Source organism: Canis lupus, chromosome 18 (genome assembly GCF_003254725.2).
Source record: "Canis lupus dingo isolate Sandy chromosome 18, ASM325472v2, whole genome shotgun sequence".
Classification (NCBI taxonomy): Eukaryota; Metazoa; Chordata; class Mammalia; order Carnivora; family Canidae; genus Canis; species Canis lupus.
Window position 1 is genome coordinate 8,968,193 of NC_064260.1, and position 27,715 is coordinate 8,995,907.

Consider the following 27,715-nt stretch of genomic DNA (forward strand, 5'->3'; position numbering starts at 1 on the left):
TCTCACACACATAAACAAAAACAAGGGTTCTTTAGAGGACTCTCAAATTGAGGTCAAGGTCAGATATTGGCATTCTTGTTTAATAGAGAAGGAAACAAAAAGAAGAGAATATGCCAAAGTGGTAGAAAGAGCTTATGATAAAAACAGTTTCCCAAGCCCCAAACCACTGGCCCCAGCCACTACCTCAGGATGCATGTACAGCAGTCCTGTCCTATGGGAGGCCTTGATCTAAAAACAAATCTTTCATATTTATTTAGCCCTCTGATGGTTCAGTCTTGCCTTTAACACTGTTAGCTGCTGCTCAAGGGTCCTCCCCTGATGTTTTCCTATATATTAAAGACAACATACCTGAAAACAAGAGACTAAAACTTTCAACATTAAAATTCAGATTGGCATAAGCCAAGACCCTCCAGGGAAGGATAGTAAAAAAGTCAGAATTGCATGTTTCCACATCTGTTTTCAATGAGACTTATGTCAAATAATTGTATTCTTTGACAAAAGCAATCCAAAAAATTACTTATTTTTTTCAGAATGCCTTGAAATGTCATTAAAATTCACCTACTAGCACACAGACACAACATACCACCTGTCCATTGTGTTAGATCAAATAAAAGACAGGGGCCTAGGCCTCCTGAATAGGAAGAGACTTGACCTGCAGCAGAAGGGGAGACTATGCTGTGCTTAGCATTCCTGTTCCTGCCAACCTGGGACATGTGATCTATTTTCAGCTTGGCACCAATCAGGAAATGGCTCTGCTACAATACCCTCCCATTAATGCAAATGAGACATATCCCTGGAAAAGAACACCAACTGGGCTATGAGTACTCAGATGAGAGAAGTCATTTCTGCTAGCAAGTAACAGCAATAATCATTTTACAGAACACAGTTGAGAAAGTCAACGTGCAAGTTTCTAAAAGATGATTTGGTTTTGGTCACATGTATGGAAAGTCTTCTTTTTTTTATAAATTTATTTTTTATTGGTGTTCAATTTGCCAACATATAGAATAACACCCAGTGCTCATCCCATCAAGTGCCCCCCTCAGTGCCCGTCACCCAGTCATGCCCACCCCCTGCCCACCTCCCCTTCCACCACCCCTAGTTCATTTCCCAGAGTTAGGAGTCTCTCATGTTCTGTCTCCCTTTCTGATATTTCCCACTCATTTTTTCTCTTTTCCTCTTCTTTTTTTTTAGTTCATGAGAGACACAGAGAGAAAGACAGAGACATAGGCAGAGCCCGATGTGGAAGTCTATCCCAGGACCCTGGGATTATGCCCTGAGCTGAAGGTAGATGCTCAACCATTGAGGCACCCAGGCATCCCTGGAAAGTCTATTAACAGTGCCAACACTTTGGGGGAGTGATTTAAGTCCTTTGAGTTTACCCAAAGGTTATTTAAAAATATATGGGCAAGATATGTATTATTAGAAGAGCCCTTCGCGGTTCTCTTGTGCTCCTACACATCTTGCTGTGTTATGCCAAGAGGACAACAGCTACCACTCTATCCAGGCCATTTCTCAGGCTTGTGAGTAAGGCAGATGACCTTTAAGGATGAGGTAATGTCTCCTGGGGAAAGAGCAGGCTTTCTTACTGCAGGAATAGAAGTGGATTCCCTAAACTTGTGTACACAGCATCCATCTGGGTCCATGGAATTGCTGCTGTGGGGTTTGGGGCCCAGGAGAACCAGTGCATAGGATGATGCCCAGAAGTTTTATGTCTTTTGCTGGCTTCCATTGCATAGTACTTGGCTTATTTCTGTGCCGGCAAATAGGATAAAATCAATCCCAAACCTGAAACTTAAAGCAGCATTGTTTAGTAAAAATAATGAAACTAAGTGGCCTCCAAAGAGAATTGATTAATTATGGTACAAACATAGAAAAAGTACGGTGCAGACATTTAAAACTACCTCAGTTTGTATCTTTATTGACATGGAGACAATGTTAACAGTATATTTTTGAGAAAAAAATCAGGTAACTAAGATGTGTATAGAAAACCTACCTTTATATAAATACATATTTCAGTCATATGCATAAAATTTCTGGTTGGTTCTATACAAAAGAAATGTCAACTGCAGCTTTCTCTAGATGGTAGACTTAAGAATGAGTTTTACTTTCTTACATGCATGGTTTACTATTTTCTGTAGTGAACATGAATTACTTGTGTAACAAAATAATATTAATTGAAAGAAAAGAACTGCTAGACAAAAAAGAATGTGATAAAATACTTGTTCTTGAAACAAACTGTGAACAAGTAATATGCAAATACAGAGGAAAAGTGCAAATAGAAGTAGGGCTCCTGAAAGGACACAGCTTTTCATGTGGTACAGATGATAATCCACAGAGCCTGAAAGAGGAGAAATACCTTTATTAGACACTAAATCTACCTAGGGACTCCTGGGTGGCTCAGTGGTTGAGCATCTGCCTTCAGCTCAAGGCGTGGTCCCGAAGTCCGAGGATTGAGTCCTGCCTTGGGCTCCCCAAGGAGCCTTCTTCTCCCTCTGGCTATGTCTCTGCCTTTCTCTCTATGTATCTCATGAATAAATAAATAAAATCTTTTTTTAAACAAATAAAATCTACCTAACTATGCCTAGTGTTTTAATGGGTATTGAGACAATCTGTCTTAGCTATTGTGAATAATGACACAATCAACATGGGATTGGAAACATCTTGTCAATATCCTGTTTTCACTTCCTTTGGATAAATACCCAGAAGTGGGATTGCTCGATCATATGGTAGTTCTCATTTAATTTTTTTGAGGAACCTCCATACTGTTTTTCATGGTGGTTGCACCAATTCATACTCCTACTAACGGTACATGAGGGTTATCTTTTCCACATCCTCACCAACACTTGTTATCTCATCTTTTTGGTAACAACCATTCTAACAAGTGTCAGGTGATATCTCATTATGGTTTTGATTTACATTTCCCTGATGATTAGTGATATTGAGTACCCTTTAATATACCTATTGACCATCAGTTTTTTAAAAAAATGCTTATTTAGCTCCTCTGCCCGTTTTTAAATTGGATTTTTGAATTTTTGCTGTTGAGTTGTAAAAGTTCTTATGCCTTTTTATAATATTTTAGATATTAACCCCTTATCAGATAATATGATTTGCAAATATTTTCTCCTGTCCTGTAGGTTACCTTTTCATTTTTTTGAGTTTCCTTTGTTGTACAGAAACTTTGATGTTTATTGTGGCATTATTCACGATAGCTAAGATGAGGAAACAACATGAGTGTCCCTCAATGGATAAATGGATAAAGAAGATGTGATATATGTATACAACGGAGTATTATTCAACCATGAGAAAGAAGGAAATCCTGCTATTTGAGACAACATGGATAGAATTTGAGGGCATTATACTAAGTAAAATAAACTAGAGAAAAACAAATACTTCATGGTATCACTTACATGTAGAATCCTGAAAAAGTAAAAAGAAAGAATTGAAGGTAGAAGAGTGATTGCTAGGGGCTAAGGTGAAGAATGGGGGAAATACGGAGGGATTGGTAAAAGACTACAAATTTTTAGCTATAAAATGAATAAGGTCTAAGGATTTAATGTAAAATGATGAATACACTTGATAACAATGCATTGTACAATTGAAATTTATTATGAAAGTAGACCTTAAATGTTTTCACCAAAAGAAGGGGAAGGAGGGAGGGGAATGATAGATATTTTAATTAGGTAGGAGGAGTCCTTTCAGAATGTACACAAATCACCAAGGTATACACTTTAAATATCTTACAATTTTATATGTCGATTACACCCCAACAAAGCTGAAATTTAACAAAAAGACAATCTGTCACATCTATGAGTTGGACCATAATTTATACCCGAAGTTTGAGGTCAGCCCTCAATCTCATTGATTCATCTCCATACGTATACATTTTGAATCTCTTAGGTCCCTCCATTCCCCCTCTTCTCACTGCTCCAGGCTGAATATCAGTCCTCCTCATTATTTTCCTGGATATCACCATAATCTTTGAACTGATCTTTGAACAGATTTCACATCTCTCTGGACTATCTGTAACGGCTGACACATGATTAAGACAACGTATCAGAGAATGTCACTCCTTTGCCTCAAATGCTTCCATGCCTCTCAAATACCAACAAAATTGTCCAGTAGGCAAGGCCCACAGTAATTTGCTCCAGCTGGTTCACCTACCATTCTTTCCTGTCCTCTTTGCCCAACTCTCCAGACTCATTTATTTCTTGCCCCTTCCTTACTGAATGCCCTCACCCTGATCCTGTCAGACAAATGCTTGTTTGAGGATTCAGCTGTTGTACGAAGTATGTCATAATTACTTCCCCAAGTTGAATTCCCTCCATGGAGTCCCAACTAGATCATATGCAAATTAGTCAGGTACTTGCCATCCTTTGCTTTTGTTTCATACTTTTCTTTCCCATTGGTTTGTGAGCTCTTTGAGGGAAGAGTATATCTTAATCACATTTATATTATCAACATCTAGTCCTATATCTGACACAAAAGAGAGTATCTATGCATAAACTAAAAACTTAAGAGTTTGACTTCAGTCATACTCAGAAAACCTTTATTCTGAAAGTTCCAAGTTAAGAACCCCTCATGACAGACTCTGAATGTGTTGCCATCAATATTTTGCTGCCCCGAAAGGAATAAAGTGGATGGATGATTCCTACCTGCAAAGAATGTTGCTTTGAGAACAGTCATGTCTGTCGGTCATAGGGCAGCCCCTTCTGCTGCCACTGGAGAGAGAACATCTTGGGAATGTCCACATCTCTGGGAAGAGAGCCAGCAGGAAGAACTGACACTGCAAAGCATATGCCATTTATAAGATTATCATGGGGAACTGAACATATTAAAATACTTCAAGCTTTTCCTATAATTTATTAATAAAAAATTCAAGAACAGAAACAGATGTGAACTTCGGCAAATCAAAGCAGACATAGAAAAAACAAATAAAAGCCTTTAGACATGACTGATCTAATAGGATGTGGGACTGAATCTGGATATCAGGTTTCTATATTCCATTTAAAATTTCTCACTTGGACTAGGACTCTGAAAGACCAAATGTGAATTTAGAATTTTCTTTATTTCTTCAGTAAGATTCCTCACCTTAATCAGGGCATAATAAAGTGTTTACCGCAAGGTCAAAATGTTGAGACAGACCCTATAACATGGTAGGATTTGATAAGCCATTTCTAACATGAATATTTTTGCCAAGAAAGGCTCTGGAACAACCAGCAATGGTGGAGTTTACAGAGCTATTTCATAAATCACAAGCAGGACAAGCCATCCTTTCATTAAGGTTTTTTCCCCTCCTGATACTCCTAGTAACCTGAGTTGGCCTCATTCAGCTGGTTAGAGGAATTAGAACAAAAGCATAACCTAGTGTCTTCTGGAAGAGACTGGGCCTTGGGAGCTCACCCAGCATCATCCACTTAGCTAAAAGCAGGCCTTCTGGACACTTGGGTCACAGGGGCTCAGGAGGAGGGTTCTGAAAGGTCTATAGGAAAGGACATGACTTGCAGTAAGGGTCAGCACGTGTCCTGCAGTAGGCCTACCCTAGACCTCCACAAATGTAGCCTTAGCCTTTTTGTTGCTTGAGGCTCTGCTTCAGAGAACTCTTTTGCTCCTCTTCCTTTCTTTCTTTTTTTCAGCAACTCTATACATTACTCAGTGCTCATCAAGATAAGTGTACTCTATATCATCCATCCCCCCATCCATCACCCCTCTAACAATCACCAGTTTGTTCTCTGTATTTGAGAGTGTTTTTCTTTTTTTTTTTTTTTTTTTTTCATTTGGCTGTTTTTCCTTTGTTTTGTTGTTGTTATTCTTTGTTTTATCTCTTAAATTTCACATATGCCTAAAATCATACAGTATTTGTCTTACTCTGACTTAGTTCACTTAGCGTTATACCCTCTAGGTCCATCCATGTTGCCACACATGGCAATATCTCATTCTTTTACAGCAGGTGGTATTTCATTGTGTGTGTGTACATCTCTATATATCTCTATAGGTCACATCTTCTTTATCTATTCCTCTATCAGTGGACACTGGAAGTGCTTCCATACCCTGGACACTATAAACAATGCTGCAATAAACATAGACATGCATATGTTTTTTGCAATTCATATTTTCATTTTCTTTGGGCAAATACCCAGTAGTACATATCTTAAAAATTTTATTTATTTATTTATAGTTTATATATATTTTTATTTTTAAGTTTTTGAAGAAACTCTACTGTTTTCCACAGTGGCCACATGGGTTTGCATTCTGCTAACAGTGCATGAGGGTTAATTTTTCTCTGTCTCCTCATCAACACTTGTTATTTCTTGTATTTTTTATTTTAGCCATTCTGACAGGTGTAAGATGACATCTCATTGTGGTTTTGATTCGCATTTCCCTGATGATTAGTGATGTTGAGCATCTTTTCATATGTCTGTTGGTCACATTTATGTCCTCTTTAGAAAAATATCTAGTTGAGTCCTCTGCCCATTTTTAAGCAGATTATTTGGAGTCTTTCAGTGTTGAATTCATAAGTTATTTATATATTTTGGATACCTTTATTGAATATATCATTTGCAAATATCTTCTCCCATTCAGTAGACTGCTTTTGATTACTCTATCTTGTCTTATTAATCACTAAGCCCTATGTCCTCTCCATACCCTTAGCCAACCTAGGCTTTTTTGTCTTGTGATCAGCATGACTTCTTTTTCCACAGTCCCAAGAGAACTTTGTGTTATTTGATGTCTCTTCTGGCTTCAGAAGCTGACTCTCACCTCTGAACTGTCAGATCAAGGTTGGAAATTAATGTGTGGACACCACATTGCATCAGTTTCTCTGCTCCCCAGGGCTAGAACCACCCACCAAATTACATACATAGAGGAAGCATAATAAACTGATGGTGATTTATTCTGCCCAGCCCAAGTCTAAGTTTAGCCCTGATAATAGGATGAGGTTGTCTTGAAGTAGTTCTCACAGTTGACTAGGCAAATGCAGTTCCATTATTCAATTCAAAGTCATGAGTTGGTTCAGTCTGTGACTTAGTCTATGGATTTTATAAATGGTGTGTTGTATAAAGGGATTATTTCCTAAATATTTCAGAGATATCTAGATCATCTCATTTCTTTCTAGTTTTGCAAAAGTATGTAAATAAGACTCAAATATATGGACAAAAGAAGGAATTTGTTTCAATCCTTATCCTGGAGTGATAGAAAGAGTATGTTTTTCATTTGGAAATTTCCTTAGGTTCGTGAAAGAAGAAAAGAAAAATGGGCAGGTTACATAGAAACTTATTAAATATCAGGATACCTGGGTGGCTCAGTGGTTAAGTATCTGCCTTTGGCTCAGGGCGTGATCCTGGAATCCCAGCATCGAGTCCCATATCAGGTTCCCTGCATGGAGCCTGCTTCTCCCTCTGCCTGAATCTCTCTCTCTCTGTCTTTCATTAATAAATTAATAAAACCTTAAAAAAGAAACTTATTAAGTATCATCTGTTATTAAAATTATGCTCTACAGATTGGAAATATCCATCATATTTAGTTTTTCTTCATTGATTTCAGTATTAGGCTCTATATTAGGGAAGAAATAGTGAAAGAGTGACTTTTGGTGGTTATTGTATGTATTTCTATATAAGAAATCACTGTTTTATTTCCAGTAATTCCTAGAATTTGAGAAAGGACGTTCAAAGCTACTTAGCCAGAATTTAAACAAGTACATAATCAACATCATTTTGATTGAGGGTGAGAGTATGTGAGATTAGGAAATGGGAGGGAGGTTATTTTATTTTAATTGCTTGGGTGTGGGACGATCTGGTTATCAGTTTCCTATGAAATGTACTCTGTGCTGAGGGGTTCTATGCTCATCTTCGTCATTAAATCAAGATCCTGTGATTCTCTCATTACTTACACATGAACTTAGTGACTTACAATAACACTTCGTGATCCAATCTCAACTTACTCTTTTCCAGCTGTGACAAGGATAACATCCCTGCCCCAAGGAGCCTGGCGGCACCTTTCCCACGCCAGTGAGATTTTACTCTGGCCCATACAGAAGCAGCAGCTATTGGGCAGCACAGGATTCTGTAGTAATGGGAGAGAAAGCACATGGCATGTCAGTTGCCACCCCATCTGGGGAACAGAAGGGATCTTCTGAGTAACTCCTAGGTTGTGCTTTATAGATACTGAGGTCAGAGAAGGATGTGTTTGGTCATGTCCCAGGGTCATATGCTGGTAATCATCAAATATACATCTCTCTGAATAGGGGACAAGGAGCTAATTTAAACAGCCTCTAGAACAATTTCACATGTTTCCTCTCCAAGCTCTTTCAACCAAACTGAATCTTTTTCACATCTATTGCTCTATGTTTAGCCAAGATTTTAATCACACCTTAATAGAGTTCTTAACTTCCGAAAAGGCATAAGAGGACAATCCACAACCAGAAAGAGAATATTGCTATCATCACTAATTTATGTTTTTGTTTGTGTTTTAGATTTTATTTATTTACTCTGAGAAACACAAAGACAGAGACATAGGCAGAGGGAGAAACAGGCTCCCTGGGGGAAGCCTGATGTGGGACTCTAACCACAGGACCCCGAGATCATGACCTGAGCCAAAGGCAGGTAGATGTTCAACCACTGAGCCACCCAGGTGCCTCAGGATCACTAATATATGTTTAGAAGGTAATGCAAAACAGGTTTGTTTATTAGTTTTCAATTTTCCCATTATTGTAGAATCCTTCTCTTGAGTCCTCTCTCTCCTGGTCTCCCTTCATCATCTTTTTTCCTACTTACCTCCTCCCAGAACCCTGGCTCCCAACCAGTTGTCCCATTTAGTTTAACCACCTCTAGAAACTCTATCAAATCTATAGAGTCCTGTTTATCCTTGGAAGTAGCTTTAGGTTCCTCATAATTAAAATGCACATGACAAAACTTTGTCTTGATAATATTATCTACTTCTTATTGCACAGCCTTGTTCTTCTGTGTAAACCTGATTTCTATTCTCTGAGTAATTTAAAAAAGAAATTTCCTGACTGGGAGATGGATGGAGCAGAAAAGAAGAGAGTTATGGGGGAAAAGACAAAGGAGAAGAATCTTGTGTTGTGGTATTAAAAATTAGGCCATTACCATGACTAAAGTCTCACAACTTTTTGGATTTTCAACCAACTGTCTTCTTTCAGTCATGGTATCTGCAAATTAGTGAGGTTCAGCTAATGTAAATAACTTACATTTTTATTTGCAATTATCCATTTTAAAATGAAGGATTCAATCTCTGGTAGTAGCTGCATAGGTCAATTCTCTGTCAGTTTTTCCAAAAGGGGCTAAATTATATTTCAGAAATAGAATTGACAAATTCTTGGAACTTAAATCAATCAAAACACAAAAGTACTTTTTATTTTGTTTATTTTCGCTGAATATATACTTTAAAAGAAACACCATACGCAACTAATTAATATGATTCATAGAGTTGTCATTAGAAATTGGTCAATGATCATGATGAAGTAAAACAACCTTTATTTTGAAAATTATCAAACATTGCTCTTTTTATTGTTATTATTTTCTGCCTCTTTTCTCAGATTAATTGATGTTTGGTAAGATTAAAATGAATGAATTAATGAAGAAATAAAAAAAAGAAAAGCAGGGAAAATGATTAAAGAATGTAAATACACAGGCCACATAAGCTAGTTGCAAACATTAAATTTGGTTCTAAGTCTTCTGGCAACCGAAGTGAAACAAGGGAAATATGGACTATTACACAGTTCTTAATATTAGATAAGAAGAAACACACTAGTTCCTTAGGAAAGCAAATGTACTTTTTATGTTAATTTCTCAAGGAAATCACACTGATGGGGCCTCATACAGGAAACACTGATTGAGGTCACATAGTATATTCAACTGGAGTTCTTTAGGGAAGGACACCATGGGGAGCCTCCCTTAAAAATCCAGGGCACAAAGTAAAAGGCCACTTAAATTAGGCAAATTTTAAGTCCAAATGTGAAGATATCTGACAGTCCAGCTTGACTCGAGGCATGAATAGAGTACTTAACTTTTAGACAACTCTTTTGTTGTCCTTGAGACAAGGTTAAGAAGACATTTCCTATCTTCAAAACAACAAAGAATACTAGATAGAATATGAAAACTTTTCTGAAAACTCCTAATACCATTTGTTCAATTCAGTACTCAGAGGGCTGAGAGGCATCTCAGGTAAAGGATAAACAGTTGCTCTTGACAAGTCCAAGATAGGTCTCCTGTTGATGGTCTTAATCAGGCTAGATAAGGAAGTCAGCTTCCTGAAAATGCACAATCTAAACCTACATTCGACATCTTTTCAAAGGATCAAAATGTTGCTATGTTTGACTTCTATCTTGATTTGGAACTGTTTCTAGATCATCTAGATGTGAATGCCCTGCCAGAATGAAGAGAAAAAGCACACAGTGATGGTTCTTTATAACAAAGTGACTAGGATATTGATATATGTAAGTGTAAGTAAAATACTGATTATGTAAGTAATGTTTCCCCATATTTATTCCATAGAGAGTCATTTAACATTATTAAATTTGTATGCAAATAACTTTGGAAAGAAGTATTTTATTTAATTTAACACAGCTCTTCTTAAGGAGTGCAACATGAAAACATTCTTCCTAGTACAAATTGGCTCCAGGTAAGTTATGAAAACATATCCTGCTGTTCAGGTTTCTGGAGACAATTATTTTCATTCCTAAAAGCATAGAAATGAAATTGGTGTTAAAAAGCTATCTAACTGTGGTCTAATATCCAAGCAAACAATGCATTAGTTGCATTGGGAAGAGTAAAAATCAGAAAACATCTCTGTCTCATTGGAAAGCAGATTTGGGATAGGATATGTTCTTGTTCAGTGAGCTGAGGAACTTGGTGACAGTCTCCACTTGGGCAGCCAACAATACTTTTAATTTGCCAAAAATGTCTCTTACTTCTGGGTAAAAAAAAAGTAAAATATTTGAAAATAAAATCAGCATAATGCATACACGTGGGAATAATTCACATAATATTTAGGTAAATTTTGAAATGGTATAATTCAGAAGAGAGAACTTGTGAAAGCACAGTTGGATCTGTGCTGTATCCCTATTTATTGAAATTCCCAGGAAAGGTACAGTTGATGCTTAAAATACAGTCCCTTTGGTTTGGTCAGCTTCTTCTTTGCCCTCATTCTAAGGGCAGGATACGAGAAATACACTCATCTCCAGATGATACACCTGGAAACCAGCCTAAAAGAGAGATACATAGATTTGAAAATAAACAGGCTGGGGCTGATTAGGATAGAAAAGTTTCCAGAAGCTGATCCACGACACTCCTATCTAATAAGCACATTGGATTCTGCTGTATTCCTTATCAAAAGTCAACTTAGAGCCATTGTGTGATCAGTCCAGGAAAGGCAAAATAAACCACCTATTTCCCATTGAATTGCATACTATTTTAATGACATTAATGAGGACTTTTCAACTTAGAATTCTTTACTAGTACTGCCAGTGTGCTGCCTGCCTAGGCAAAACTCACTATTTTCTTGAGTTAGTTTTTGTTGTTGTTATTGTTGTGTATGATTTGTTTTTGAAGGGATCCCTATAGTAGGCGTTGAGAATCTTGGAGAGTCTATTGAACTATTGATATCACTCAATCTTATACATATAGAGACATAAATTGTCCACTTGAGGAAAGGAGACAGCAAGCACCTTACCTCTGCTCTATCTTAGGCTTTGACTGCATTTGAAGCAAATAAAGAAAAAATGGATTTTCTGAGTTCTTCCCTCCCTTTTCAGCAATAAAAGGTGGGAGATAAAGTCTAATCCAACAGAATCCAAGGCCATGGAGCGGAGTGACTGATAACAAAGAAGATAAGAAAGAAACAGATGACAGAGTCCTGGAAACATCATGGCGTCCTCAATGAAGGAGTCTTTGGTTTCACTCCCTCACTCCTTTGAGGGGGTAGGGTAGGTTTCTGTGTGTGAACCCATCTGTCTCAGTGCCTTCTCTTGGAGAGTGCCCATGTGTAGACAAGAAGTTCAGCCTTCAATAAACAATTAACTTGGACTTGGTAAACTTTACTGCAGTTTGAAATCATCCAAGATTATTCAAGTATTTCAAAATATATTGAATTAACTATGTAATTTAAAGTGATCTGCTATGGATGGGGAAGAGGAGAATTCACATCTAGTTATAGTCTCATGATAGTGTTATTTCATATCATCTGTGTGTACACAGCATTTTCCCCCTTCTTAAGAGAGTATCCCAATCTTTCAAGAATAAAAATTTGACTTCAAAAATCCTTATGGTAATACTTTTCAGATATGTCTGTTCAGGTAAGTTATCATATCACCAGTGACATTTGGGGTTGCTGTTGAACACTCACTGCCACATATATATGTTTGTGGACTGATGTATTAAAGTTCTGGAAGAGAAGTAATATGCTGGTATGCTAGGATATATTACAAAAACATAAAATGACATGTAGTACTAAACATTCTATTTGAAAAAAGATATCTAGAGGCATGAGAAAGGTTGGAAGAAGAAAAAGTGAAAAAGATACTTCAAACTTTTCCACATTGACATGCCATATATTTGTCATGTCATATTTCTCTTTAGAAATATATTTTTAGTGCCACCAAAGTGCAGGTCTCTGAATTTCCAACATCTTTTAGATTCATGGAGCATTCAAAAGTATTTACAGTTTCTGGAATGCTTATATATTGTGCAAAATCTACTCTGGTTTCAAATGTTCTTGTTTGGACTTGGAAGCAAAATGGAGCATCCTTCTAATGGCACTAATGGGACTCTCTTTGCGAATACTGATGTCATTTACGTTCAGTGACGGCTGCAAGAATAAACCTGTGTGGGAACAAAAGACTGACATGAACGTAAGATATATATTTGTCAAGTCTCAGTTTCAAAAAATAACTGCAGAGACCACTATGAGAAACAACTCTGAAGCATGAAGTGCAAATGATGTGCTATGCCCTTTTGTGGGTAGTTGTTCTTTTCCACTTCACAAATGGCTCTGAATCTAATGTTCATCATTGGCAGTTGGGCAATGTAGCATCAAAGGTTTCTGGGGGAGCAGGGTTATTGCCAGATTTGACACTAAATCTGTTTGTGGGTTACATTTCAGTGCAAGTTACATGAATCATGGAATGATGGAGAAAGTCGTCTATTAAATATTGCTTTAGTAATCTATCTTGCAACCACTTTGGAACACAACCACAGGTCGCAAATTATTTTTTTTAAAGAGATAGCTGTGCTAGTATTTTCATGCATAGAGGAAATGGCATGATTATAACAAATAGATAACTAAACTGTAAAAATTATTTTCTGTCATTCTGCTACTTATGCAATGATAAGCATGATATGCATGAGAGCCTCCAAGACAGCTATGAAATTTCTTTGTAGAAGCAAACCAGCCTAAGGGTATGTCTTGTGTTTTGCTAAACACAGAATAAGAGAGAATTAGTCATTTCTTTGTTGTCTTCAAAATGGCAATGGAGGCTTCATTAGCTAAAGGAGAGAGGCTGTCCTGCTGCATACTGGATAGGACAAAGGCTCAAGCATTCCTGCTGAAAATCTGTGATTTCACCAAGAAACTGCTGACTGAAGGCTAAAGCAAAATTGTAAACTGCCTACTTGAGAGTTGATTGACAACATCTCTCAAGGCATATAGAGAAGCCCTTGGCAAAGAATGATAAACAGGCATTTAAGATTTAAGGAACTTTCTTTCTAGTAATTAGTGGACTGTTTAACCTCATTGTGCAGAAAATTCAGTATCCACACATGACAAAGAATATAGGCTTTCTATAATTAGTTTAGGAAAACCATTAACAACATCAAGAACAATAACAAAGGGACACCTGGGTGCCTCAGTGGTTGAACACCTCCCTTCAGCCTAGCGTGTGATCCTGGAATCCCAGGATTGAGTCCCACATCCGGCTCCCTGCATGGAGCCTGCTTCTCCCTCTGCCTGTCTCTGTATCTCTCTGTATCTCTCATGAAAAAATAAACAAAATCTTTTTTTAAAAAAGAACAATAACAAAAAATAGCAATAACAAATTCTGTGAAGGGGATAGAATTAGACTTCCAGAGTTGACACATTATATTATTTAAAAAGTCCATTTTTCTTTTTTTTTTTTTATGATAGTCATACAGAGAGAGAGAGAGAGGCAGAGACACAGGCAGAGACACAGGCAGAGGGAGAAGCAGGCTCCATGCATCGGGAGACCGACGTGGGATTCGATTCCGGGTCTCCAGGATCGCGCCCTGGGCCAAAGGCAGGTGCCAAACCGCTGCACCACACAGGGATCCCAAAAAGTCCATTTTTCAACAAAAAATATGAGATATTCAAAGAAATAGGTATAGCTCATCCACAGGAACAGAAGTCATCAGTGGAACTTGTGAGGAAGCCCAGACATTGAACTTACTAGAAAACAGCTTTAAATGAGATAATTTAAGTATGCTCTTACAACTAAAGGAAATCACATCTAAAAAAATAAAAGTATGAGAATGATGTCTCATCAACTAACTGTAGAATATCGATGAAGATAGAAACTATAAAAATAACCAAATAGAAATTTTGGAGTTGAAAAATACAATAACTGAAAGGAAAAAATTACTAGAAGGGAGCAGCAACAGATTTGAGCCAGTAACAGGAAGAATTAGCAAACTTGAAGATAGGTTAGCTGAGATATCAAATCTGTAGGACAGAAAGAAGAAAGAGTGAAGTAAAACAGAATCTCAAGAGACCTATCAGATACCATCAAGATGGTAGAATGACAGTCTCAGAAGGAGAGGAGAGAAAGGGGTAGAAAGAATATTTGAAGATATAATTTATGAAAACTTTCCAAATTTGATGCAAAGTGTTAATTTACATATCCATGAAATTCCAAATAGGATAAATTCAGAGATCTGATCAAAATACATCATAATCAAACTGGTAAAAGCCCAAAACAAAAAGAAAATCTTGAAAGTAGCAAGAAAGAAGCAATATATCCTATACTAGGAAGAATCATGAATGATATTAATAGCTAATTTCTCATTAAAAACCATGAAGACTAGAAGACATTGGGATAACATTCACAAAGCACAGAAAGAAGATGAGGGTTCTATATCTAGCAGCTTTTGTTCTTAAAAATAATATTAAAGAAGAAATGAAGACATTTCCAGATAAACAAAGCTGAAAGAATGTCTCACTAGCAAATATGCCTTACAAGAGATACTAAACAGAACTTTTTAGGATAAAATAAAAGGACACTAGAGAATAAGTCAAATTCACATGAAGTAAAGAATCCTAGTAAGGATAAGCATGTAGGTGAATATAGAAGATAGTACAAATGTATTTTTTATTTATAACACTTTTTTCTCCTTTCTTATTTAAAAGAAAATTACATAAAGAATATGTCTTTATTTATATCAGATGATATATACAGATTTAATTTTAGAAAAATAATAAAAGGAAAAGAGGAGGAGGAATGTTTTTGTATATTATTTGAATTAGTTGGTATTTATCCAAATGAGACTGTGAAAAATTAAAATGTTAATGATAATCCCAAACACTGAGACAATAACTAAAAGAAAATAGCAAAATAAATGACAAGACAATTAAAATGATACATTAGATCATGTTTAACACAAAAGAAGGCATTAATGGAGGAATAGAGAAACCAAAAAGATATCAGATGTATAAAAACAAAAAGCAAAACAGCAGATGTACCTTATTGGCAATTATACTAAATGTAAATGGATAGTGCTCGCTTCAGCAGCACATATACTAAATGTAAATGGATTAACCACTCCAATCAAAGGCAAAGATTTGAAAAGGAAAGTCTAACTATATGCTGTCTACAAAACACACTTTAATAAACCAAATTGAATGAAAGTAAAAGGCTAGAAAAAGATATATTAGCCAAACAGTAATCAGAAGAGAACTATAATAGATATTCTAATAACAGAAAAAATAAACTCTAAGAAAAAACTTCTGCTAGAGACAAAGAATGAAACTTTTATAATGATAAAAGGACCAATTTATCAAGGAGGCATAATTGTTATAAACATATGTGTACCTAATATCAGAGCCCTAGGATACATGAAGCAAAAACTTACAGAAATGACAGAAAAAATACACAATTCAACACTAAGGATTGGGGACTTTAATACAGCTCTTTCAATGATGGTTAGAACAGCTACAAAGAATAATGAGAAAATAGAATATTTTGTAACACTATAAACTGACTAGATCAATAGACATCTATAGACTCCACCTAACAACAGCAGAATGCACATTACTCTCACATGTACATAGATAATTCTCCAGAATGGATGATTTGAGGCCATATAATGAGTATCAAAAATGTAATATAATTGAAATGATACAAAAGAATATTCCATACAGTGATATGAAATTAGAAATAAATAGCAGAAAGAAATTTGGAAAATGTATGAAATGTGAAACTCAAACAAATGATCAATAGGTCAAAAGAAGGAAATCACAGAGGAAATTAGAGATACTTTTTAGATGAATAGGGGGCACCTGGGTGGCTCAGTCAGTTAAGTGTCCAACTTTTTATTTCAGTTCAGGTCATAATCTCGGGGTCATGATATCAAGCCCTGCTTGGACTGGGAATGGAGCCTGCTCAAGATTATCTCTCCCTCTCCTTCTATTCCCCCACCTGGCACTTGTGCATACCCATACACACACATACACTCTCTCTCTAAAAAAATAACAAAAACAAAAAAGAAAGAAAATACTTTGAGATGAATGAAAACCAAAACATAAGATTCCAGTTATGGAATGAATAAATCACAGCAATACAAGGCACAGCATATGGAATATAGTCAATGATATTGTAACAGTGTTGAATGGTGACAGATGGTAGCTACACTTGTGGTGAGCATAGCATAACATTAAAGAAGTTGAATCCTTATTTTGTATACCTGAAACTAATGTAGAACTGTGTGTCAATTATACTGAAATAATTTTTTAAAAAATACATGTCAAAATATATGAGGTGCAGCTAAAGCTGTATAGAAGGGAAATGTATGGCTCTAAAATACATATATTAAAAAGGAAGAAAGTCTCACATTAATAACCTTATATTCCATCTTAAGAAACTAGGAAAATAAGAGCAAACTAAGCTAAAACAAGAAAGAGAAAAAATAATAAAGATTAGAAATTAAATAAATGAAATAGAGAATAGAAGAACATTAGAGAAAGCCAATGAAACCAAAAAAGTTGGTTCTTTGAAAAAGATCGACAATTATAATAAATCTTTAGCTAGAGTTCAAATTATTAAAATCAGGAATGAAAGAAGATACAGTAAAACTGATCTTAGAAAAATAAAAAATGATTTTAAGGGAACGCTGTAAGCAATTGTATGCCAACTTGTAAGATCACCTACATAAAATGAGCAAATTTCTAAAAAGATATAAACTACCAAAACTGACTCAAGAAGAAAGAAAATCTGACTATACCTATAACAAGTTAGGAGATTGAATTAGTAATAAAAAATCTTACCACAAAAAAAAAAAAGTCCAGACACAAATTGCTTCTGTGGTGAATTCTATGAAAATTTAAAGAATTAGGGATGCCTGGGTGGCTCAGCGGTTGAACCTCTGCCTTTGGTTCAGGTCATGATCCCAGAGTCCTGGGATCGAGTCCAGCATCGGGCTCCCTGCATGGAGCCTGCTTCTTCTCCCTCTGCCTATGTCTCTGCCTCTCTCTCTCTTTATCTTTGTGTCTCTCATGAATAAATAAACAAAATCGTTTTTAAAATTTTAAAGAATTAATAATACTTCACAAACTCTTTGAAAAAATGGAGGACAAGAAAAGATTTAACAACTTAATCTATGAGGCCAGCATTCCTGTTTCCAAACTCAGGCAGACATCACAAGAAAGGAAAACACTCTAGTACTATTCCTTATAAATGTAGATGTAAAAATCTTAAAGAAAATATCAGTAACCCCAATGTAGCAACATGTAGAATGAATTATACATCATGACCAAGTGGAATTTATCCCAAGAACACAAGGTTGGTTAAACATACAGAATTTAATCCATGCACTGTACCATATGAATAAAATAAAGGACAAAAAACATATGATCATTTCCATAGTAAAGGCATTTGACAATATCCAACATCTTCTATGATTAAAAAACACTCAACTAAGAATAGAAGTGAAGTTCCTATCCTGATAAATGGCATCTATGAAAAAATCACAAGACTGAAAGCTTTCAGGCTAATCTTAGGATTAAGAAAGGATGTCTGCTTTTTACCCTTCTATTCTACAACATACTGGAGACTTAGTCAAGGAAGTTAGGGAAGCAAAATAAATAAAAGACATCTAGATTGGAAAGGAAGGAGTAAAACTATTTCTACTTGTATATGACATGATCTTCTATATAGAAAGCCTATGGAATCCACACATACAGAAAAAAGGCTAGTATTAATAAACAAGTTTAACAAGTTTGCAAGACAGGACGATGTACAAAATTAATTGTATTTCTGTACATTATTTTCCTGTTACAAAATATATTTCTCACATAGAGAGTTTGCACAAGATCTCCTCAGCCACAAGGTCTAAACAATTATACTTTCAGGCACTGTAGAGACATTTAGGTTTGCAAGAGACCCAGAAGCTCTATTGAAATGAATCAATCCTGCCACACTGCTGAATTGCTGTATGAGTTCTAGCAATCTTGGGATGGAGTCTTTTGAGTTTTCTATGTACAGTATCATGTCATCTGTGAAGAGGGAGAGTTTGACTTTTCTTTGCCAATTTGAATGCCTTTTATTTCTTTTTGTTGCCTGATTGCTGAGGCCAGGACTCCTAGTACTATGTTGAATAGCAGTGGTGAGAGTGGACATCCCTGTTGTGTTCCTGATCTTAGGGGAAAGGCTCCCAGTGTCTCCCCATTGAGAATGATATTTGCCATGGGCTTTTCATAAATGGATTTTAAGATACTGAGGACTGTTCCCTCTATCCCTACACTCTGAGAGTTTTGATCAGGAATGGCTGCTGTATTTTGTCAAATGCTTTCTCTGCATCTACTGAGAGGATCATATGGTTCTTGCTTTTTCTCTTGTTGATGTGATCCATCACGTTGATTGTTTTATGAGTGTTGAACCAACCTTGCATCCCAGGAATAAATCCCACTTGGTCATAGTGAATAATCTTCTTAATGTACTATTGGATCCTATTGGCTAGTATCTTGGTGAGAATTTTTGCATCCGAATTCTTCGGGATATTGGTCTATAATTCTCCTTTTTGGTGGGGTCTTTGCCTGGTTTTGGAATCAAGGTGATACTGGCCTCATAAAATGAGTTTGAAAGTATTCTTTCCCTTTCTATCCTTTGGAACAGCTTTAGTAGAATAGGTATTATTTCTTCTTTAAACCTTTGATAGAATTCCCCAGGGAGGCCATCTGACCCTGGACTTTTGTGTCTTGGGAGATTTTTGGTGACTGCTTCAATTTCCTCACTGGTTATTGGCCTGTTCAAGTGTTCTATTTCTTCCTGTTCCAGTTTTGGTAATTTGTGGTTTTCCAGAACTCATACAGTAATTTGGCAATGTGACAGGATACAAAATCAATGCACAGAAATCAGTGGCATTTCTATACAATAAAAATGGGACTGAAGAAAGAGAAATTAAGGAGTCAATCCCATTTTACAATTGCACCCAAAAGCATAAGATACCTAGGAATAAACCTAACACCAAAGAGGTAAAGGATCTATACCCTGAAAACTACAGAACACTTCTGAAAGAAATTGAGGAAGACACAAAGAGATGGAAAAATATTCCACGCTCATGGATTGGAAGGATTAATATTGTGAAAATGTCAATTCTGCCCAGGGCAATTTACACACTCAATGCAATCCCTATCAAAATACTACAGACTTTCTTCAGAGAGTTGGAACAAAAAATCTTAAGATTTGTGTGGAATCAGAAAAGACCCTGAATAGCCAGGGGAATATTGAAAAAGAAAACCATAGCTGGGGGCATCACAATGCCAGATTTCAGGTTGTACTACAAAGCTGTGGTCATCAAGACATTGTGGTACTGGCACAAAAACAGACACATAGATCAATGGAAAAGGATAGAGAGCCTAGAAATGGGCCCTCAACTCTATGGCCAACTAATATTCAACAAAGCAGGAAAGACTATCCACTGGAAAAAGGACAGTTTCTTCAATAAATGGTGCTGGGAAAATTGGACAACCACATGCAGAAGAATGAAACTAGACCATTCTCTTACACCAGACACAAAGATAAACTCAAAATGGATGAAATATCTAAATGTGAGACAAGATTCCATCAAAATCCTAGAGGAGAACACAGGCAACACCGTTTTTTAACTTGGCCACAGCAACTGCTTGCAAGATACATCCATGAAGGCAAGGGAAACAAAAGCAAAAATGAGCTATTGGGACTTCATCAAGATAAAAAGCTCTGCACAGCAAACGAAACAGTCAACAAAACTCAAAGACAACCTACAGAATGGGAGAAGATATTTGCAAATGACATATCAGATAAAGGGCTAGTATCCAAGATCTATAAAGAACTTATTAAACTCAACAGCAAAGAAACAAACAATCCAATCATGAAATGGGCAAAAGACACAAACAGAAATTCTACCAAATAAGGCATAGACATGGCCAACAAGCACATGAGAAAATGCTCCACATCACTTGCCATCAGTGAAATACGAATCAAAACCACAATGAGATACCACCTCATACCAGTGAGAAGAGTGAAAATTAACAAGGCAGGAAACCACAAATGTTGGAGAGGATGTGGAGAAAGGGGAACCCTCTTGCACTGTTGGTGGGAATGTGAACTGGTGCAGCCACTCAGGAAAACTGTGTGGAGGATCTTCAAAGAGTTAAAAATAGATCTGCCCTGTGACCCAGCAATTGCACTGCTGGGATTTACCCCAAAGATACAGATGCAGTGAAACAGCAGGACACCTGCACCCCAATGTTCATAGCAGCAATGTCCACAATAGCCAAATTGTGGAAGGAGCCTCAGTGTCCTTCGACAGATGGATGGATGGATAAAGAAAATGTGGTCTATGCATACAATGGAATATTACTCAGGTATCAGAAACGACGAATACCCACCATTTGCTTCAACGTGGATAGAACTGGAGGGTATTATGCTGAGTGAAGTAAGTCAATCAGAGAAGGACAATCTTTATATAGTCTCACTTATACAGGGAATATAAGAAATAGTGAAACGGATTATAGAGGAAAGGAGGGAAAATGAGTGGGAAATATCAGAGAGGGTGACAGCACATGAGAGACTCCTAACTCTGGGAAACAAACAAGGGATAGTGGAAGGGGAGGTTGGTGGGGGGATGGGGTGACTCGGTGGCTGGGTGACAGGCACTGAGGGGGGCACTTGGCGGGATGAGCACTGGGTGCTATACTATATGTTGGCAAATCGAACTTCAATAAAAATTCTTTTTAAAAAAAATGAATCAATCTTCACTACTTGACATTGAGCTCAATTTAGCATTTGGTTTCAACAGAGAGACAAACAAAAACAAAACCAGAGTGTATTAACCTGTTCAGGCTGCCATAACAAAATAATATAGACTGTCTGCCTTAATAAAACAGAAATTTGTTTCTCACAGTTCTAAAGCTGTGAAATTCAAGATCAAGGTGCCAGCCAATTCATTTCCTGGAAAGAGCTCTCTTCCTGGCTGGTAGATGGTCACCTTCTCACCATGTCTTCACACACTAGAGAGAAAATCATCAAGCTTTCTTGTGTCTATTCATATAAGGGCACTAATCTCATCATGAGGGCTCTACCCCCTGATCTCCTCTAACTCTATCTCCTATATGCCCTCTCTCCAAATGTCATCACATTGAGGGTTAGGGCCTCAGGGGGAGGTGACAAACATTCAGTCCATAACAGAAACTACTTCAATCTAGAAACTCTTTGATTAGCTTTATCCCAAGTTTTCATCTTTTCCCCCTTACCATCCTTCTGGTTTCCATCAGCAATTTCATGAAATCTCCTGATATAGTATCCATGAAGAACCCATTTATCCTTGAGGAAAGGGATTTTGTGCATGTTTGGCTAAGTAACAACACCAAACAAACTGTCCAAGACAAAGACAGTATTACTCAATTCTCAAGAGCATTTTTCTATTGATAACATTTCCATTATAAATTGAGAAATATAAGGCTCAAGAGTCTATTTTTAAAATAGTGAGGAACATGCATGGTCCTGTTTAGAAAGTATTAAACTGTATTAGATAATATTAGAACGAGCATTGGGGTGGAAAATTTAAAGTGACAGTTGGTCCAATGTTCACTTTGTTGGGCTTGACTGTTGGGCTCTATAAATTTTGTACATCAAATAAACCACCAAAGTTGCACTGTGAAGATACCATTTTCAAGGGGATAAGGAACTGTCCAATTTCCTTATCTGGACCTCTGGTTCAGCTACTTCCTCCTCTCCACTCTGATCTAGAGGTTCTTGAGTACTTTGCAAAGCACAAGCCCAAACGAACTATCCTTTGCAGTAAATTTTGGAGCTCTGAAGGCTTTGCAAAATAGAGACTGGTAACAATGTAAATGGTGCTAATATCACAAAAAAGTTGAAAGTATGCTATGGTTTTTCACAATGGTTATTTCTGGGAAGGTAATATATATCTCACTCAGATAACTGAGGGAGATGAGTGCACTGTGATTGCATTCTACTGCAGGTGCTAAAGACAAGTCAGACAAAACTCATTCCATTCCCTGAAGGGATTCAAATTGAAGGCATCATGCAGAAACCAGTCTTTACATGGGGGGAATACCACACTGGGTCATCCAATAAGAGGCCATTCTCAATGTGAATGTTGACATTTGGCTATTGTCAGAAAGCTTTACAAATTTGAATAAGAGTAAAAAGTCAAGATTCACTCAAGAAAAAGTAAAATTAAAAAAAAAAGAAAAAATAAAATTATTCCAAGAGGTAAATCAAGGGCTCCCTCTTATAACCCAGAGACATGACTAAGTTTGCAAACTGTGGCCTGCTACAGTTCTCTTCCTTCTGGAAACACAGACCACAAAGTCTTCTGGGTATAAACACTAAACTTAGAGAAACTTACATATGATGCACTAGGAGCCATGTACACAAATCTTCATAGCAGTGTAATTAACCCATGTGACTGGAAAATGGATAAATTATGATATTACCATGGCATATTATATAGCAGTAAAAATAAGCATAGTTGCACACAACAACTTGAAAGCATCTTAGCATGTGAGTGAAGAAAAAAGTACACTTTGACTTTACTACAATATCGATGATGCTGAATGAATAATTAACAGGCATCACCATCTATGTTTCCTTCCTCTGTTCTCACCACCTAAATAGATTATAAATTTCTTGGGCATGTGGACTATGCTTTATGCATGGCTGTATATTTAGCCCCAGAAGTGGTACCTCTCGCTGTTCAAGTGTGCCCTGTACTGGGTACCTAGATAAAGCAGAGAACTGAGCTCTTCAGACCCAAGCTGATGGTTGATGGGCCAATCCTCCAATCTACTGGGCAATCTTCCTATACAGTTTAAACACGGAAAACTGAAAGAACTAAGCTACCTTAGTTGAAGGGCAAATGAAGAAGTTCCTTCCCTGCAAGGAAAAGTCTCCATTCATGGTTCAGAGATCTAAGACTCAAGAATGACTCGACTGACATTGAAGAAGTAAAGTCTGGGAGAGTGACAAGGACTCACTTAGAGAAGTAGAGAAGATAACTCAGAATGAGAGCAGCAACAGCAAGGAGGCAGGCAATGATGAACTGGAGACAATTGCAGATTTAGAGAATAGATTGGTGGTCCCAGAGAAGAACTTTAACCAACCAATGCTTGTACCTTGGAGAAGGACAGACTGAGGGGCCTGTGTATTTTTAATCAAGTTAGAAATTATGGCAACTATTTTCTACCTCTTTAAAGTAAAATTACTGGCTTCATTTGCACTAATGATTATCACATAATTATTGAGTGGTAACTGGCTAAATATAAATGTGCAAATGTGCTCTGAATGAATGAATGAATGAATGAATGGTTCTAGTATCACAATTTGAGTTAGATTTCTAGTCAAAACTTCTTATGACCTTGATCTTCTGATTCTCAAAGGGCATACTTGCACGTAGTATCCTCAACATACAAAGTGGATCATTCTGTGGTGCCCCCCTGATAAGTTTTTTGCCAAGCAAGTTATGGTTTTTAAAACCAGGCAAGAGATCAGGATCCTAGATGGAAGCCCTGCAGGATGCACACTCTGGAACATTATTTGTCTTCTATTTCTTCTCCTTCACATTTACAGACTAAGGGATCTCCTTAAACTCTTATCATAGAGACTCCAACTGAATCTCGAATGTGTTTGCCAGACATCTACCTCTTGACCCCAGCTCCACTTTCTAACTTTCCCTGGAGCACTTATGGATTGTTCTTGCACCAGAGTGCCCGCTCTGGGTCTGTCTGGTAGAGGAGAGCCAGCCACTAATCTCCCATTGATAATTATTCATGTCGTGCCTGGTTTTGTCAAGTAGCCAAAAGCAGTAAATGCCACTAGGCACAGAGGAGAAAAGGTAGAGGGTCTAATAAGGAAACTTGTTTGGGACAAGTCAGTGACTTGTGACATTTACTACAAGGTAAATTCCATTCACCATTATCCTAAAGTTGCTAATTCCAATTTGAGGTAAGAGCCAAGGGCACCTATTTATTAATTCAAAGCTCCCTTGGTGTTTCCTTGAATACTGCTCATTTGTGAATGAAAGGAAATACACTGGTAGGTTTTTTTCCCAGAGAAGATACAGTCATGGTGGACCTGTCTACTCCGTGAGGAGAGCCAGTGTATTTTGATTTTGTTTTTTCCTTCCTTTCAAGCATGCGGGTGATTTCAGTTTTGCCTGAGGCTGCTATGTTTGGCTCCTTGGCAAGGACCAAGAACCCTGCCCTGTGAGTCAGGGTCTGACTCCTGAGGCATGACCTCTAAGGTGGGTTGCAAGAGCCACCTGATGGAGAACAAAGGTGTTCTTTTCAGATGTGCCCAACTCTTAGCAGGCACAAAGGGCTGAAGGTTTTACGCACTACTCTTCCTAATGATATCTTTCCTTGTGAATCAGGACTGGGCTCTGGTGCCTCCTCTACCAGGGAGACCAGGTGGGATGCTTTCTCCCCTAGTCAATTCTACAGAAACACTGGAGTATGTGACAATCATTTTACTAAGTCCAAAAAAGGTCCCTGGGAGACCAATTCACAATCCAATTCAGAGAAACTGTTATCTTATCATCCATGGGCCTCTCATCTCTGGAAACCCTGACAAAAAATCAATGTCTCCCTTCACAGGTATGGATAACCCTGAGGAAACAATCAAGGTGATAAGATTTTTTTTCTTCTTAACATATCTGAACTAATTAATATAAGAATACCTTGAGTCTTTTTTGAATCTGCATCTTAACTGACTCTAATATGATTTATATTAATATTTTGAATATATGTAACTTTTCCAGGTGGGAGTGAAAAAGATGGTGATATTGTATTGTAATGTTTTAAATAAGCAGCTGGGCCTGCCACCTCCTTATTGTGACACTGTCCTTTAGTGTGTCAAGAGTCTTCCCTTGCATGATAATCACACACACAGGCCCCCACACACAATTCTTCAAGGCACAGTGGACAACTTCGCTTTCCAGCTGGAACCCATGAGAGACAGGAGAATACAACTACCACTCCCAGAAGCTTGTAGTTTGGGAAGCAGCAAAGTCCTCTGCAGCAGGCTGGGAAATATGAAGGCATCTGCTGGTGCCCCTCCTGCCTGGGCCCTTCTCCACTGGAGAAAGTCTATAACCATACCTGGCTGTGGTGGCCATTGCTGGAGGTGAGGAGGTTGCTGCCCACACCAAACCTAGTCTCTTGGAGCCCATCTCTTCTTGAGGCCTTGAACCTGAACCCTGCCAAGTCTCAGAACAATTGTTCACCCCAATAGAAGGTTCCATCTACCCCTGCCTCTCTCTAGCCCCATTGATATTCTATTTCAGAGACCTTGTAATAGAGACTTCACCAGGACCTTTCCACCCAGAGGACTTTCAACAACTTTAAACTTTAAAAATCTAAGATTCAGGGATTCAATCTCCCTGCTTTTAGGAAGCCCCTGTAGTCCATGTGTAAATTTACCCACCACTCTTCCTAACATTGTCTTCTCTTGTAAAAAAATAAAAATTTCACCTTGCCAGAACTGCTGAAGTAAGTCTTAAAACACTACTACTTTCTGCTTATGTCAGTGCATTTCCATCTGTCTCTCTAGAGAAGGGGCAATTGTGGAAGGTGTCGGTAATGCCCAACCTGCAATGGGATACATGGGCACAGAGGCTGGACCCAAGGTCACCAACCCAGGAACATTACCCTGGAGGTCAGCACCAATCTGTCTACTTCTAACCTGGGCTCATTCCTTAAAGGGGGCTCAGAGCAGGGGTACAACAGGGCTATAATTCCATAGCCATCCAAATAGACATGTTTTGCATTTTTAAATAATTATCTTACAAGGCTTTCAGATAACAAAGGTACTAAGTACTTAAAGTCTGAAAGCCACTTATTTTCATTTACATCTTGGCCACATCCTCACATAGTATTTCTCCTTCTGTGTCTGATAACATCTAAGAAGTTATTCTTTCTCTTTCATCTGGGAATCTGGGGACATCCTGAGACCAAACAAGATTTGCCAGTTAACAGTCCGGGGTGCCAATTTTCCGGCAGGGCAAGCATGATGGAGGAGAAGAAATCAAACTAACTAAAGACAAGGAAAAGAAAGCCCAATTCACATTGAAACATCTGACATAAGCACCTGCAGTCACAAAGTTGCTACCAGGTAAGCTGAGTGAGAGTGTGTCCTTCCAGCCATTCATAGAGGAAAAGTCCTATCCTCTCCTTCATCCCTTTCTGTTTGGCAATATCAGTAGATACAGGGCAGGTGGCAACAAATGTGGAGCTTTCCAAAACTTCTCATGATATTCTGGTTAATCTCGTTCACAGTTATCACTTATCCTGCACATGGCATAGTTTCCTCACAGATGAGGCCAAATCAAAAAAATATTTGTTACAGCAAGGTATATACCAGATGTGGGCCCTTAGGAAGTAAGAGTGACCAATGCACCATTCTTCCACCAGAGAACATAACAGTCTAGCAGGTGTGCTAGACGTATAAACATTTTCAGTGCTAGGTCATAGTGGATGAATTCTAGAATGTATAGAAGACTGAGCTACACAGGGGACCTGTAACCCAGGAGAGGAGGTGAGAGAAGATAGTCAAGGAAGACTTCCTACAGAAGGTGATGAGTTATAGGCTGAGTTATAAAGGACAAATAGGGGACTCTGTAAGAAAAATTGTGGATAGGGACACCTGGGTAGCTTAGCAGTTGAGCATCTGCCTTTGATTCAAAGGCATGATCCTGGGGTTCCAGGATCAAGTCCCACATTGGGCTCCTCTGGAGAGCTTGCTTCTCCCTCTGCCAGTGTCTCTGCCTTTTTCTCTCTGTCTCTCATGAATAAATAGATAAAATCTTTAGTAAAAATTGTGGTTTAAGAGAGAGGCATGAGCAAAACTAATTAGTTTGCAAGATGTGTTCTGGGAATTGAGGTGATGCTAGAACAAAAAGTGCAGAGGGACCGATAGAAAAGCTATGGGAGATGAGCTCAGAGAACCAGGGGAAGCCAGGTTGTGGAGGGCCTGAAT

General features: G+C 37.7%; 2 long non-coding RNA genes across 9 annotated transcripts in view; one reads left to right on the top strand and one right to left on the bottom strand.

Annotated features, from left to right (window-relative positions):
- The window catches only part of LOC112661397 (uncharacterized), a 48,566-nt gene that overhangs the window by 423 nt on the left and 20,428 nt on the right, over positions 1 to 27,715 (top strand). For 3 of the 8 annotated variants that reach the window (XR_003137639.3, XR_003137643.3, XR_003137644.3), the window contains exons 2-5: positions 10,361 to 10,450; positions 11,768 to 11,938; positions 26,291 to 26,395; positions 26,740 to 26,851. This is a non-coding gene — a long non-coding RNA (uncharacterized LOC112661397). Of the gene's footprint in view, positions 1 to 10,360; positions 10,451 to 11,767; positions 12,069 to 25,335; positions 25,365 to 26,290; positions 26,396 to 26,689; positions 26,852 to 27,715 lie in introns of those variants that run through there. The other 5 variants (XR_003137640.3, XR_003137641.3, XR_003137642.3 and 2 more) reach the window with 5 other exon arrangements.
- On the bottom strand, positions 1,908 to 27,191 carry LOC112661399 (uncharacterized). The gene is made up of 4 exons (XR_003137656.3): positions 26,828 to 27,191; positions 7,937 to 8,058; positions 4,653 to 4,783; positions 1,908 to 2,338 (listed from the first exon to the last, which is right to left on the bottom strand). It is a non-coding gene; the product is annotated as an uncharacterized LOC112661399 (long non-coding RNA).